Source organism: Myotis daubentonii, chromosome 17 (assembly GCF_963259705.1).
Source record: "Myotis daubentonii chromosome 17, mMyoDau2.1, whole genome shotgun sequence".
Lineage (NCBI taxonomy): Eukaryota > Metazoa > Chordata > Mammalia > Chiroptera > Vespertilionidae > Myotis > Myotis daubentonii.
The window spans coordinates 14,982,297-14,993,189 of record NC_081856.1 but is presented as its reverse complement, the minus strand read 5'-3'; positions in this window follow the sequence as shown (position 1 = coordinate 14,993,189).

Genomic DNA, 10,893 nt, shown 5'->3' with positions numbered 1-10,893 from the left:
CTTTACTACAAAAGCAGTAACACAATACAGTAATCAAACATTAAAAACACGCAAAAAAGTTGTGAAATGGAAAAGATTTAATACAGTATAAGAATTGTGTTTAGGAACTCCAATCACCGATCAAGTTTGGCCAACATATAATGTAATTTTTTTCCTATTTGTCTAAGGAAGACGCAGTCCTACGTCAAAAAAGAAGTTCTTTCTTTGTGACTATTTACATAAATAAGTGTCAGGGCTGGAAACTCATTCCTGTTTTCCTCTTTACGTTAAGTCTCTGTTACTTTTTGCAATTTAAATAAATAATTTCTACTTCTTTATCTTTTGTATTTCTAGTTCTTGGTAGTTAGTACTAAATAGCTTTGTCAGCAACTTGTACCCTCTGCCTTCACCTGTATCGTAGGTTTTATTAGCAGCTTTGTACGAACTCATTCCTGTAATTTATCCTTCACGGCTTCCCTGAGGCTGTCTGCTGTATGGAAGGCCTTGAGCTCAACGTATTCTGTAACACCATAAGAATCTGGGATTGTTCCAGAAAAAGTACAAAGGCAAATGATTCACTGACAAGTTCATTTTCAGGAATAAAACATGAAAGAAAGACACACAGAGAGTGGAAGATGACTCCAGTTGACGAGAATTGGACATAAAGTGCCAAATGCTTCCTCAAATCTTATTTTTTCCACTTTTCTGTTGTTGCTTTTATTAATTCTCACCTGAGGACATTTTTTCCATTGAGTTTTAGAGAGAATGGAAAGGAGGGAGGGAAAGGGGGGGAAGAGAGAGGAACATTGATGTGAGAGAGACACATCAATTGGTTGCCTCCAGAACCTGCCCCAGCTGGGAGGGAAGGGATCGAACCTGCAACCCAGTTTCGTGCCCTTGACCAGGAGTCAAACCTGAGACCCTTCAGTACGAGGGGGCTGGCACTCCAACCACTGAGCAACACCGGCCAGGACTTCACTTCTTTTTTCTTATCCCCGGACAAAACCAAAACCAAAACCAAAAATCAGAAACAAAAAACAAAAGGCTGGAGGTTCCGTGTTCAGAAGGTTTGAGCTCAGCTCTGAGTCATAACTTCTGACAAATCGCCTCCCTGTCTTCATCGCAAACACAAGACACTCAGCCTTTTCGGATCACTGTGAGCTGCCCTGAGAAGAGAGGCCACGTGTGCGAGCCGAGCACAGATGGAGTTACTTAGCACGAGGGCTAAGCAACTCCTAGCGCCCTAATGGCCACCCACTCCCACTCCGTAACTTACGCCGACAGCCAAGTACAAGACAAACTCGGTTTTAATTGTGTGCAAAGCAGGGGGAAGCCGGAAGTTAAAAAGGAAAAAAAAAAACCACCAATAAATGATTACTACTTTAATGCCAAACATAGAAGGGAGCGTGTCCCTGGAAAATCACGCTGAAAGAAACAGGCTCACACCGTCTTGAAAACCTCAGGCTAAGGCGCCCCTAGTGGCCCTTGCAAAGCGAGCAGTCCCTGCCGGGACCCCGCGGAGTCAGGGGGACACTGACATTTAAAGCGACGGAGTTCGCATTCCTGCTGGAAACTGAGTGCAGGCACATGGAACAATCAGCCACTTTGTTTCCCACGTCGCGTAGATGTTTCCAGAACAGAAAGCACCCCAGTGGTGGTGGGGGTGCAGCGAGGAAGCGGTCATGGCACTTGGATAGACACCCTGTTCTTCCCCAGCGTTGGAAGCTGCCCAGGGCGGGCGCGTCACTGCGGGGAGTGAGGCGAGGCCTTCCGTCCTCCAGACTCCAGAATGGGTGATTGTGGAGGACGTCCGTCCGCACGTGTGATCCCATTGGACCTCGCACATCACCCCCCGCCCCCACCCCATTTTGTGGATGACGACAGATAGCTGATGGGTGGCAAAACCCGACCAGAATGAAAATGATTCTTTCCAAAACAGTGCCAAAGTTCTTCCCGTGACTTCACGCTCGGTGGTGGTGTGAGCCGGTAATGGAAAATAGAGACAAGTCAGGTTGAGCACTGCCTGGAATACTGTCACTAGTGTACATGGACATGGAAATAAAAATAATTTTGAAAACACGTTGGATACATTTAAAATACAAGAGGGATGGGGAGTGACGGAAGTCACCCGGATGTTGTAGGGAATGTATATGGAATCTCTTGAGGTTGACGAAGTGGATAGGTGGTTCTTGGGCAGGTTTTTCGGGCATTTGTCAAAGGCAGGGGACTGCCTGTGTGTTGATAACATATTTTGTTGACTATCAGACACCTTTGATGGTAAGCTTCACCGTTATTTGATGAAACACGAAGATAGACCGTCGCAGGACTGTCTTAGTGCGATCCGGCTGCTAGAACAAATTAGCGTAAACTGGGTGGTTTATAAACAACGGAAAAGTTTTCCTCACGTGTCTGGGGCTGGAAAGTCCGAGATCAAGGTGCCGGCAGGTTGGGTGCTTGGAGAAGGCCTGGCTCCTGGCTCATAGATGGCGCCTTCTAGCTGGAACTTCTTGTGGCCAAGGCCTGGGGTCTGCCCTGGGTTCCTTTTATAAGAGCCTTCATGACACCTCCAGAATCCTGACCTAAGACGGCCCTTAAAGAACCCCCTCCTAATCCCATCCTCTTGGGCACTAGGTTTCCACAAACGAATTTGGGGGCGCGGGCACAACACAGTCAGTTCATGGCAAGAGTGGATCTCAGCTTCAGCGGCAGTGGAGTCAGGAGAGAGGCCGCACATGCTTTCTTTTACCCAAGGGCACGCTGGGAATGGCCAGTGGAGGGAGTCATCTTGCGGAGTCCAAGTCTCTCCAAGTTGAGACCAGAAGAGCCAAGTAGGAGGCAGACATTTGTGTCCACAGATCAATTACAAGCTCATCCTAATGTCTGCATGGATGTGTATCGATCATGGTGATTGTTGAAGAATGACATGTTTTTTTCTTTTTAAATATATTTTATTGATTTTTTACAGAGAGGAAGGGAGAGAGATAGAGAGTTAGAAACATCGATGAGAGAGAAACATCGATCAGCTGCCTCCTGCACATCTCCTACTGGGGGTATGCCTGCAACCCAGGTACATGCCCTTGACTGGAATCGAACCTGGGACCTTTCAGTCCGCAGGCCAACGCTCTATCCACTGAGCCAAACCGGTTTTGGCGACATGTTTGTTTTTTTGTTTTGTTTTGTTTTTGACATGTTTTTTTTTAAAAAAATTTGATTTCGGAGTCAGGAGATGGGAATAAGGTTTTGTCTCTATAACCCACTTGCTGTATGAGCTGGAGGAACGTATTTCCATCTCTCTGTGCCCCAGAATCTCAGCTATAAAGGGAAGAGCCTTGAGAAGCAGATTCAACACATTTCTCATAATCTTCTAGGTCAGGGATAGATGATAGACAAATTATGCCTATTTTTAAAATACACATATATTAAATATATTTTTATTGATTTCAGAGAGGAAGAGAGAGGGAGAGATAGAAACATCAATGGTGAGAATTATTGATTGGCTGCCTCCTGCACGCCCCCTACTGGGGATTGAGCCCTCAACCCGGGCATGTGCCCTTGACTTGAATCGAAGCCGGGACCCTTCAGTCCGCAGACCGATGCTCTAGCCACAGAGCCAAACCAGCTAGGGCTAAAAATATATTTTTGTTGATTTCAGAGGGGAAGGGAGAGGGAGAGAGAGATAGAAACATTAGTGAGAGAGAATCATTGATCAGCTGCCTCCTGCATGCCCCCTACTGGGGATCAAGCCCACAACCTGGGCATGTGCCCTGATGGGGAATCGAACAAACCATGACCTGACCTCCTGGTTCATAGGTCAATACTCAACCACCGAGCCACGCCGGCCAGGCTACCTGTATTTTTCTACAGCCTGTGAGCTAAAGGGGAATTTTATTTTTAAAGATTATTTTGTATCATGTGGAAATGAAATGATTTTCAAATTTCAGTGTCCCTAAACCAAGCTCCACTGGGTCCCGGCCATGCCCATTTGTTTATGTGCTGTCGGTGGCTGTTCTCACTCTCCAAGCACGGAGTTGAGTACTTGCAACAGATAAAAACTATACAGCCTGCAGAGCCTAAAATATTTACTACCCGGCCCTTCATAGAAAATGTCGATGCACCCAGCCCTAACACCGTGTGAACTAATACACATTAAACACTTTGTAAACGACACAGCATTCATCCGCACGGAAGGGGCTCACGTCAAATGGAATTCTGAAGTTAAAGGAGGCACAGCCAGCACACCCATGCGCTGCCAGCCGTGTGTGTGAGACGGTGGGGGCCGTGGCTCCTGCCAAGTTCAGCCTCTGCCGCTAGGAAAGGCTGCGGGACTGGAAGCAGAGCTTAAAGAGCGAAGAGGGGAAAGTCATCTGGATGACATTAAAGAAGTCGCGTAATTTGCTCCTTTTACGGTAAAGTAACCTTCTCTGCTCCACAGCAGGGATCTTTATAGCAAATTGTTCTTTCTTCCTACACGCAAACTCCCGCTAAGTCAGCGGAGCGCACAGCCCGCGGGAGCGCCCGCCACACAGCGAGCCGGCGAGAAAGGAGCCGCTCCGGGGCCCAGGAATGTTCCTGCCGCATTTAGTTCCAAGCAGTAAGTGGGCAGGAGCGCGCCCGCTGACGTGCCTGGCAGCCCTGTGTGGGTGGGAAGGCCGTCCACGGCTGCATATTATGACTTTGACCTTGATCTCAGACATTTGCTTGAGAGAAAACACGCTCTTTGCACGCTAAGCCTCCAGATACTCGCTTACTTACAGAAAATAATGGAGCTACCATGTCGGAGGCCTGTTTGATACCAGGAACTGTATATGTGTAGTTTGTCTGTTGTTTGTTAATCCTCACCCGAGGGTTTTTAGACAGAGTGGAAGGGAGGGGAGAGACAGAGAGAGAAACATGGATGTGAGAGAGACACATTGATTCGATGCCTCCCTGGTTGCCTCCCGCACCTGCCGTGACTGGGGCTGGGAATGGAGCCTGCAAGCCAGGTACATGCCCTTGACTGGAATCAAACCTGGGGCCCTTCAGTCCCTGGGCCAACGCTCTATCCATTGAGCCAAACCTGCTAGGGCTCAGGAACTATAGTAAATACTTTGTATCTTATTTTGTTGAAGGTTATGAGACAAGAATGACTATTTATTCTTGACAGTTAAGGAAACTGGAGTGTGATGGCATTAAATAACTTGCCCAAACTAGAGATATTCAAACCCATTCTGTGCCATTTCAAGTGTCTATATTTTTTTTTCTACTCAGAGAACTAATTATATAATCAACAACTGGATTTCTATTAAAATTTTATAGGCTCTTTATGATAAATATCTTGACAAATAGCAGAGTTAGACCATTAAAAAACAAAGACATTAAACCATGTGTGATCATGTTCTGGTATTGGTTCCTTAAATTCTTTTTTTTAATTACATTAGTTAGAATTTTTTCTATGATAATAATATTAAAGATTTATTTTATTAGCAACTTTAAAATATACAACACATTACTATTAACCCTAGTCACTATGGTGTACATTCAGTTCTTTATTTACATGATTTATTTTATAACTGGAAGTTGGCAATTTTGAACATTTACCCATTGCATTCACCTTCCATCAATCTGTTCTTTTGTATCTACGAACTCAGTTTTTCTTTCTTTCTTTCTTTCTTTCTTTCTTTCTTTCTTTCTTTCTTTCTTCTTTCTTTCTTTCTTTCTTTCTTTCTTTTTCAATTGCAGTTGACATACAAGTGTATGTCACACATTAATTGGGCATTCGTGTACTTTATGAAACAATCACCCTAATAAGTCTAGTGCCCATCTGACATCATTGTTTTGTTTTTGTTTTTAGATTCTACATGTGAGACCATGCAGTACTTGTCTTTCTCTGCTCATTTATTTCCCTTAGGCCTGATCCCTGGTGTCCTGGGTTGGAGAGGGTGCAGGCTGGGCTGAGGGGACCCCGCCCGCCCCTGCACCAAGCCTCTAGTACAGCGGTTCTCAACTTGTGGGTCTCGACCCCTTTGGGGGTGGAACAACCCTTTCACAGGGGTCCCCTAAGACCATCGGAAAACACATATATAATTACATATTGTTTTTGTGATTAATCACTATGCTTTAATTATGTTCAATTTGTAACAATGAAATTGGGGGTCACCACAACATGAGGAACTGTTTTAAAGGGTCGCGGCATTAGGGAGGTTGAGAACCACTGCTCTAAGAGTTTGCATTTTAATCAGATATAGCAAAAGTTTAAATTCCATGCCCACGCACCACACTGCACACCTGCCTAGGTTATAACAGCCAAAACTATTTCCCACAAGCCCCTGCTTGCAGACCACGAACCACAGAGGATGCTGGACACAGTTACCATCGTGTTCAAATCCAGCGATTACCATGTCCCGGCCACTCCCCGGCAAGGATCTGACAGATTGCAGCGACCCACCCGGTTCCTCCTCCCGCCCAGAGAGCGGCTCAAGCAACGACGCCACCTGCTGGCTGGGTCCGGGAACTGCCTTCCACCAGCGGCTCTCCTCATCCCTGGTCGCTCACAGCTCTCATTTCAGTTATTCCGTCTGAGCAAATCATTATTTTACATGTAGACACAGGCATTCTCTTTCATCCCTCAATTACTTTGGTAGGCTGCCGTACAAGTACCACAAAGTAGGTGACTTAAACAACAGAAATTTTTTGGCCTCACCGTTCTGGAGGCCAAAGTTCCGAAATCAAGATGTCAGAGGGTGCCCTGGCTGGTGGTTGATGTGCACCAGGGGGTCGCCGCTTGGATTCCTGGTCAGGGCACATGTCTGGGTTGCAGGCTTGATCCCCAGTAGGGGGCCTGCAGGAGGCAACCAATCAATTGTTCTCTCTCTCTCTCTCTCTCTCTCTCTCTCTCTCTCTCCCCCCCCCTCCCTTCCTTTCTCTGTAAAATCAATAAAAACATGTGTTGTTTTTTTTTAAAAAAAAGATGTCAGTGGGTTGCTTCCTTCTGAGGACTGTGGGGGAAGGACCTGTCCCAGGCCCTCTCCTTGGCTTGTAGATGCCTGGCTTCGAGTTCACGGTGTGCTTCCTGCGTGCGTGTCTGTGTCCAAGTTTCCCCTTTTTTATGAGGATCAGGGCCCATACTTAACTTATTTCCAAATAAGGGCACATTCTGCGGTTCTGGGGATTACGACTTCGACATGAACTTTGGGGAAGACACAATTCAATCCATAACAACTCCTTCCAAGTTGCTCAGATTCCTCAGGGCAATCCTTCATCCTCATCGTCTCTTCCACCCCTGCCCCCCTCCTCCCAACCCTGCCAGCCTGTGCCTTATGCCGTGTATGGTGGAGACACATAAGAACGGCCACGCGCAGGAAAACGAAGGCCGCGTGCTTTGATGTGTGCCCTGACCGGGATGGAGATGTGAGCAACCCCCAAAACCACCCGGGATCTCTCCTCAGAAGGTCCTCACGCCCTCATCCTCCTTTGTTTAAACTAGTTTGTTTGCCTTTCCTGAAGCAGCATCATTCAAAATAAATATTTCCTACACGGCACTTTGCTGTTTCAATTACTAATATTCAAACCGTGTTGTGTACTGCCATATTTTCATTGTCAATATGAAGTATTTTAACTGCTATGGAATAAATTGGAGTAAAAGCCCTTATGAAACGATAACTAACCCCCACCTCAGTCATCGATGTGATTTCTTTCTTCCTTCCTTCCTTCCTTCCTTCCTTCCTTCCTTCCTTCCTTCCTTCCTTCCTTCCTTTCTTTCTTTCTTTCTTTCTTTCTTTCTTTCTTTCTTTCTTTCTTTCTTTTTCTTTCTTTCTTTTTGTTCTCTAAAGTATTTATCAAGTAACAGTTGTGTGCTGGCTGCTGTGGTGGATGCGAGATACAAATACAAGTGAGTCACGATGTTTGCTAGAAAGAAACATACAATCGAGGGGGCAGACAGACATCACTGACACTCTGGTCATATAAGGGCGGTATTTACAAGATGGTGTGGCTGCACAGGAGGTGGGGTGATTACTGAAGCCTTAGGGATCAGAAGTCCTCAACCCCTATTCATCCAGGAAGAAGAAAGGATAGCAGGTTGAATGATGAGAGAGACAGGCTGGCCTCTGGAAGAGAAGGGCATGCTATTGGATTGTGGGCAAACTGGGAAGCAGATGGAAGTTTTGATTGGGATATCAGAGGAAAGAGCCTTTGAGTAAGCTTCCATCCAGCCACTGGCCTCCGCCTACCGCTATGGATTAGTTTGAATTTGTTAAAGGCTCAGTTATGTTCAAGGGATGGAAACCACCTTTGACCTCAGCGACCCCACATGGCCTAGTGGAAATGAATGATGCATTGCTAAACTTGCTTTTAAAATGGCAATTCAAGTCTCTTCACGCACTTACAAGAGCCATAATAATCATCCAACCAGTGAGTTGTTGACACAGTTTCATCTCCTGCAGATGACTCTCATGAGCTGCCGTGTGACCAGTCACCCGTGGAAACGTGTAATTTTTGCTTCACATCACTTCCACTTGGACCAATCCTCACATTTGGTTGGGACTGAATAATTTCAGCACTGGCCATACACTCACCGAGCTACAACCTAAGCAGGCTTTAGAATTTTTCTTTTGAAAGAGCAGTCGCTGGGATGATCCGACTGTACCAACATAGACCGGAAGGACCACATTTGTTGTCCCCGCGGTCGGTGGCAGCGAGATTGGCCAAGGTCTTGCCACAGAGGTCCTTCATGACCACTGGTTTCTCACCTTAATTCTCATCTATTAATTTGAGGTGAGTAAATTCATGACCCAAGTTGCTCCACACAAATCTTACCTCAGACCCTGGAATGATTTCTTGTCCCCAAATTAGGGGTGCAGACCTAAGACACCTCTGAAGGCTACAGCTCAGAGAGTTCGAGATCAGATTCCAACCACACAGTTGTACAGTGAGGTAACTGAATGCCAGGGGAGTTACAAGACTGACAAGAGGATGCAGAGTCCAAACCAGAAACCAGGTCCCCGGAAACTCAGTTTTGCTATTCGTGTTTCCCATTTTTCAAAAATCTGTGTCAGCCCTCACCTCTCTCTCCATGCTAAGCATTTTGATCTTTAAAAAGATCAGTGGAAGGGCTTTAAACTGGAGTGAGCATGACCTGATATATATATATATATATATATATATATATATATATAGAGAGAGAGAGAGAGAGAGAGAGATAGATATAGATATAGATATATAGATACAGATATATATGGATATATATGTGTGTGTATATATGTGTATATATATGTGTGTGTATGTATATGTGTGTGTGTGTGTGTATATATATATAATGCACGTATAAAACTCCCTCAAGGCAAGTAGAGAATGAATTGGAGAGAGCCCTGTGATAAATGTTTCATGGTGTTTCCCACCATCACAAGCTGAGGCGACCCCATGTGCCTCTTGAAGCCACCTACCCTGGCCACAGCTCAGTGTCCTTGCTCCTGGGCACCCAATCGGCAGCTGTGACACAGGCGGCCCAAACAGAGATGGATGAGTCTACGACTCTCTATCCAGGGACTCTGATTGAGCCGTCGGGGATGGGACCCCAGGAGTCTGCATGTTTTATAAAACCCCAAGGCGATTTCAACGACCAGCCTGATTTGGGAGCCGATACTCTAAGGAATTTGAAGTAAGAGACACAGAAATAATTGTCAGCTGTGTGAATACTGCACCAGAACTGCTGTGATGTTAGGGCCTGAGACCATTTGGGGCCAAATGCCAAGTGAGTGATTAAAAGATGTTGCTTGAGGAGTAGAGGAACAAGAGAGGCAGAGAAGGAAGAGAGGGACCCCATTCCTGAATTTCCAACTGCCCAAGACCTGGTGTACTTCATCTCATGTCCTCATAAGCCTAAGAATATTAGATCTTTACAATATTCCTTTCGTCTGCGCGCACGTGTGTGTGTGTGTGTGTGTGTGTGTGTGTGTGTGTGTATTCAGTGGGCTCCTGGTTCTTACTATTAAAACATCGAATGTGTGGGAGGTAGTCCCTACCATCAAAATCTGTCCTAACTTTCCATTCCCACAACTCTCTATTCTCCCTCATTTCCTTCACCTCAACCCATACCCTTATCAAGGCCTTCCTCCCTTACTAGAAATTGATGACCTATTACAAGCTGGGGTGTTACTAAGTGTCCGATAACAGTAGTGTGAGATCTATAAGCAGGCACATTTCCATTGGAGGATCTTGCCTGAATTCTTGTAGCACAAAAAAAAGAATGAATGGGTCTTGGAAAGTGTAGGGACAGAGAGAGCTGGGCGGAGGCTACTTATGATGGACACGTTAGGGATGACATGTTCACACTTTCAATCACACCATGTGGGTCAAGGTCGGACAAGTCTGCTCAGAAAGCTCCGGTTTCAGCATTTACTCAGACCCTTTGAATTTTAACCCCCAATCACACTCACGAACAGTAACTTTAGAACTGACTTTCTCAGATAACTCTGACCTGAAAAATCTCGTTGTCTTACTTGGTCCAAGATTTAGCTCCTTGTCAATAAAACTAAAGTAGACAAGTAGAAGATTCTATTCAGAACTGGGTCAAATTGAGGGAAATAAGACACCCAGTTTTGATCCAAGCATCATGCTAAGCAAGAGAGTCAGGTGGATGGATAATCTGGAAGAATTTCCACCAGAATGTTAACCGAGATTAGTTTTGGAAGAAGTGATCCAAACATTTTTATTTTGATGCTTGTGTTTGCTTATCTGTATTTTTCTTAATGTTTTGTAATGAGCATTACATTTGCAATACTATTGTATTAGGACTGTAAGAAAACCGCAAAGCATGAAACATCATTTTTCTAAAATTAAAAAAGAAGAAGCTGCAATGAACACAAGGGTGTATATATCTATGAATAAAGGGGGAGTCAAATATATGCTGATGGAAGATGATTAGACTTGGGGTGGTGG